This window comes from Palaemon carinicauda, chromosome 11 (genome assembly GCF_036898095.1).
Source record: "Palaemon carinicauda isolate YSFRI2023 chromosome 11, ASM3689809v2, whole genome shotgun sequence".
In the NCBI taxonomy this organism is placed as follows: domain Eukaryota; kingdom Metazoa; phylum Arthropoda; class Malacostraca; order Decapoda; family Palaemonidae; genus Palaemon; species Palaemon carinicauda.
This window is the reverse complement of record NC_090735.1, coordinates 146,451,900-146,458,181: the sequence shown is the minus strand read 5'-3', so window position 1 is coordinate 146,458,181 and position 6,282 is coordinate 146,451,900. Positions and strand designations below refer to the sequence as shown.

General features: G+C 30.5%; 1 pseudogene; it reads left to right on the top strand.

The window, feature by feature from the left end:
* Positions 1-2,381: 2,381 nt before the first annotated feature.
* The window catches only part of LOC137650286 (uncharacterized), a 156,989-nt pseudogene continuing 153,088 nt past the window's right edge, over positions 2,382-6,282 (top strand).

Sequence of the window (6,282 nt, the reverse complement as noted above, 5' to 3'; positions counted from 1 at the left end):
TATATATATAATATGCATATACTAATTGAAAAAATGAACATGCTGTATAAATTCATATACTAATTAAGAAAAGGAATAGCATATATGAGAATTTTTACATATTTATAACCGAATTAATTTATGCACACTATCTTATATACCCGACAAACAAGTGACGTAGATAAAACTCGGCAAAAAGAAAACAAATAATATTGATAAGTTATCAAAAATGTATTCTCTCTCTTCGGGTTTCCATATTTGTGTTTTATGTTTTACAAAGAAGGAAGCAGAAAAATTCTCAAATGTTTGCACACAAACATCCAGTATATAAGAGTTTCTTCTAACTTAATGTTTTTATTGTTATATGAAAAACATGTACCTCTCGTTGGTAAATGTTTTGCCAAAAATTTGATAAAAATTTTTAACAAATTGGATGATTTCATTCTTAACTGAAATATGTTATTTTAACCTTGGTAGTATGTCATCTGTAGCTAAAATTTGTTTTCCGTGATATCTGGTAAACAATTTATAAATAGCTGAATTTAGGCCAATAGTTGTATAGTAGGCCTGTATAACTAATGGATTCCACTGAATAACTCAGACATATTTTGATTATTGACTAGAAACTTACCTTCATTAACTTTAATTGCTTGTTATTTCAAGTAGCAAGCTACTAGATTGTCATAACGACTGCAAGACAACTCTAACCAACACCTATACATTCTATCTCACTTTAACTTTAACAAATGCCTTATATATACTTTTAAGAAAATATTAAGTAAAGAGAGAAGAATTAGAGAAAACGATGACAGATTTTGAATCTCAACAAAGCTACAGACCTTCGCTACAATAATAAGTTAAAAAAAAAAAACACCGAACGAGAAAAAGAATCACATTGTGAAATAGTATTTATTTTTTATCTATAATGGCCTTATGTCTGTTTAGAGACCTACTGTAGTCTTGGAGCAGCTCCGCAGTTGAGAAAATGTATTAACTATAGAAATAAGAAAACAAATATATATAAAGTGAAGGGATTAGATGCGGAATGATCTTCCTAATCGGGTAGTTGAATCAGTAGAACTTCAAAAGTTCAAGCTCGCAGCAAATGTTTTTATGTTGATCAGGCTTTTCATAAGTCCTTTTATAGTTTATATATCAAATATCTGTGCTAATGCTGTTAATGTTTTTAAAATATTTTATTTTAATTCTTCATTGCTTCTTATAGCGTTTATTTATTTCCTTATTTCCTTATTTCCTTTCCTTACTGGGGTATTTTCCCTGTTGGAGCCCTTGGGCTTATAGCATCTAGGTTTTCTAACTAGGGTTGTAGCTTAGCTAGTAATAATAATGATATTAACTACGTCTATTTGAATAAACTTAGAGCAGCGCATATCTAGTGAATAAAAAATGTTTACAAAAAATTATAAACTGTAACGTAGTCAAATGGGGCTCTTCCAAATATATAAAGGCTAAAATATGTAAATAAGATGAATTTACTGAAATTCGATCAATTAGAATTATATTATCTTTTTTTATATTCAATATTTCTAGTGACGTCTGAGCCAGTGAACAAGATTACATACTTGATATTTGATTCTCTTTCGCGCTTATCCAATCTTGAATAGCTTTAACATCCTTTTTATCGTAGTAAATTACATTACCTTTTTTTATCAACTTCAGCATCATTCATTTCATCTCGGTAAATTACATAAACTTTTTTTCTGTATTGGAAATACAGTTACAGATATTTCTGCATTTGATCTCGTGTTGCCTTCATCTTTTGTAACAAAGACGTGCGTTTTTATTAACTGTTCCCTTTCTTAAATATAAAAACCGACAGCACGTAGATATCTTACCCACCCTTTGTACTTTTTTATTTAGTAAAATTTACTTCTCTTTTTACCTACCTTTCGTCCTTGAAACAACAAATGATCCGTCTGTAGATGAGGATGACTCAGGCATTCTTGACTATATTACATTACTTCAAATTTTATGTGGCAACCCCCTCCCCCTTACCTGGTTCCTGGTCCCCCTTTCCATCCGCCCTCCCACCCGTACCGTCACCCCGTCCCAAAACCTGGCTCCCATTAGAATCTAGCAGCTTCTGTGGAGTCAAGGTTGAACAGTGAATGGACAAGGGCTGCCAACTGTGAGGGTAGCAGGGCTCTTTTACAATGGTCATTATCGTGGTACACTACCTTGCGGTTTTATGAGTGACCTTGTAGAGAAATGAAGGCTTTATTTTCTATATAGAATAAATTGAAATATACAAAGAAGCTGACTTACTGTTGGCTTTACTGAACACCAAATACGGCGGGATTCCTCATGGTCACTCTTCCAGCATACGTAGACAGCTACAATTGGCAGGCCTGATCAGGACGCCCGCCCACCTCACCTACAAACGTTGTGGGCAACAATTGCGGGATTAGTTCACTTGCAGAAGTAGTTCGAGTAAGGTGTGCCAAAAACTTGATCACTGTCGCTTTGGATTGAGCATCAGCATGGCGTTCCTAAGGTTAGTTGAATGCGGTCTTTTATTTTTTTAGGGGGAAAGGGGTTCAGAAGTCAAATTAATCTTAGCAGACGGTATTAAACTTTTGTGTTATAAAAATCGTAGAAATATATCAAACGAGCTGTTAGAAAAAATATTAACGTAAAATTGGAGATTAAGTTGATTATTAAAGGTTGTATCAGAGTTTTTATATCAATAGATATGTACAGGAATTTCTTTTTTTTTCTTTTTAGTGATACTGAAAACTCAAGAATTTATATTGCTTTAGTCCACCTAATTATACTGCAACAACAGTAACTTGAATATATCCTAGTGATATCAATATGATAGTAACTATATTAGTAGGCCAATCAGTATCCCCCCCCCCCACAGTTTCGTAATCCCTCGCACCTCATAAACAAACTAAAACGCACACCAACCATATAACTACGCAGAAGACCCTTTTGGCCAATAGTCTCCCCAGATTAAAAACAAAGTACATCATAAGTAAAAACAAAGTAGGCGCAGTGACGGAAAAATAGTTCGGCAAAAAAATGACCCTGATTTTTGTTCTCGATTGCAGATTGATCTCTTTGGTCTTTGCGGTCAGTCTAGCGGTCTCTCTGGTCCAGCCAGCTAAGGTAAGTGGATTCTTTGAAAACCTAAACTGGTGTGTGTGTATGTGTGTGTGTGTGTGTGTGTTTCCTCACTATCAGGTCGTGCTCAATTCAAGGGGTGTTTTTGTGTCAGAATTGATTACATTGGGCGGAGAATGAGAATGACGAAGTGAGTTGGTCTCTGGCTATAATTAATCTGGTTTGTTGCTACACCAAAAAGTCAGCTCTGTTCGGTGGCGTTTCAATGATTATTTTAGTGCCTGAAAAATGCTCAGCTTACAGTGTATTATTTATCTTTTTTTTCTTTGAGAACCATTGAGTCCTTCTCTTAATTCGTGTCACTTAATTCTACATATTATTTATATTTTCCTTAATTCTACATATTATTTATATTTTAATAATATTGCTTATTTATTTTTCTCATTATATTGGAGGTAAAATTATTCAGCATTTAAAGCACCCAAATTCTAAGATGCTCCCTATTATGTATATGCAGTATTCGCGTATTTTTTCCTTAAGAACCTTCATTCAATAAATTATTTCTCTTTGTTTAAACACTATTTCTCACTAGCATTATTCTTCACTCAAGAATTAAAGATCTTTTAACGTGAGAGAGTAGCTGACTCCAAAATAGCTCATATTTGTGTGTCCTATTTTTCTTTTATTAAAACATGGTTATTAATTTTTGCAAGTATTTCTATATTCCAGGTATGCAAATATTACGGATTTTGAACGCATTTAAAATCTTATCTACCGCCAGATTTAACAGTCGTTCGATTTGCATTTTGTTTTTGCATTAACGAGTGTTTTTTATCTTCATTTTTAATTTATCAAATATTTTATTTTTAATCTTAATAGGAAGATAAACCATAAAAGAATTTTCTTAACAAAATTAGTACCATGAATAAACTCAATTGTGATTATATTATTTCGGTCATGTCAATTACGATTTTTTACTTGAAAAAAAAATTCAGTTTCATTTACTTTTTTTATTTACGTTCCACTGCTCACTTTCTTATTATCTTCTCAAGTTCTCTTTGCATTTTATGACGTACCAAAATAATAAACATTATCAAATTCACAGATGTTAAATTTCGAAATTAAATGTAAAAATCTCACAGCGAACACCTTTCTCTTAATAGCATTTGCATCCTAGATGTGGCTTCGATAACACTAACTGTGGTTCGAGTTGTAGAACAAGTTAAGCATGGAAGTCAGACGTAACCTGTACGAAAATAGAACGCCGAGGAGAGAAAATAAAAAAATATCCCTTTAATTAGTGATAAAACATAGAAGACAGTTCTATTGCCTGATAGATGATTGGATTTTGTTGTGCATGTACTGTGTATATATATATATATATATATATATATATATATATATATATATATATATATATATATATATATATATATATATATATATATATACATACACACATGTATATACTCTAAATGTGTACACACGCATTTATATATATATATATATATATATATATATATATATATATATATATATATATATATATATATATATATATATATATATATATACATATATATATATATATATATATATATATATATATATATATATATATATATATATATATATATATATATATATATATATATATATATATATATATATATATGTGTGTGTGTGTGTGTGTGTGTGCGTGTGTGTGCGTCGTGTGTTTATTTATTTGAGTACGTACGTATGGATGTATAATTTACTAGAAATTCCAATTCGTTTCATTTCACAGGTAAACTATCCAATAACATATACGGCTAAGAAATTTATAAGACCTTTAAATCAATGACCATACACACAAAAACCCAAGTCTTTGGCGTAATAACGCTAACATACGGTTACGACATGTTGGAAAAGACCACGTTCTACAGTTAGTCACAGCCTTCACGAATTATATAGGTTACATTATATTTTCTGTAGCGATAAATTTGCGTTTTGCGCATTAATTTCATATGATGATAACAACGCACATGTTACACTTTGATGCTAACTTGAATTGTAAGTAATTTTGTTGAGCACTTCATATATACAATAAATTGATACTCAACATCTTATTTAACTGTTTCAATTGATGAAACATTTACAAAATTTAATACAATCCACGGAAGACTCTCTCTCTCTCTCTTTCTTTCTCTCTCTCTCTCTCTCTCTCTCTCTCTCTCTCTCTCTCTCTCTCTCTCTCTCTCTCTCAACTAGAATATATATATATATATATATATATATATATATATATATATATATATATATATATATATATATATATATATATTGCATAAATGTATAACACTTTATTTCTTATACAGCAATTAGTGGAATAATTGTTTATAAATTTTAAAAACCTGAAGTCAAAGAAACATAATCATCAGTCATAATCATGTGTGTCATATATAAAAAAAAAAAAAAAAAAAAAAAAAAAAAAAAAAAAAAAAAAACACTAAATGCTAACCTCTTGCTTGAGGGTACACTCGGGCACACTATTTAATCTTATTTGGCTTCTTGCTTATTTGAAGTTTTAATAGTCTTTATATAAAAGATTTATTTTAGTGTTCTAACTGTTATTAAAAGAAATTCTTTTAATTGTTAATTACTTCTCTCGTAGCTTATTTATTTCCCTATTTCCTTTCCTCACTGGGTTATTTTTCCTTGATGGAGCCCTTTGGCTTCAAGCATACTGCTTTTCCAACTAGTGTTATAGCTTTGCTGGAAATAATAATAATAATAATAATAATAATAATAATGAGGATGATGATGATGATGATAAAAATAATAATAATAATAATGATAATAATAATAATAATAATAATAATAATAATAATAATAAAAATAATAATAATAACCATCATTTATATACAGTATAGACCTCTTTATTATCTATCTATCTCTCTCTGTATATATATGTCTATCTATAGGCCCTATAAGAAATCTGTTTGCATGAAAACAACTCTTTGAAGAATTAACTTTGGTTGACAGCCAAGTATAAATATGACAGCTTAGATGCGAACGTTTGACAGCTTATTCATGATACGTTGAGCATTCTCTGAAACCCCGAGGAACATGTAAATCCTCTTAATAGGATTTACCTGGTGTTCACTTGCAAGAAGGTTCCGATGGGAAAGTGCTGTTGCTAACCTTTTGGAAGGTAGTTTGTTTGAAATAGTGGTT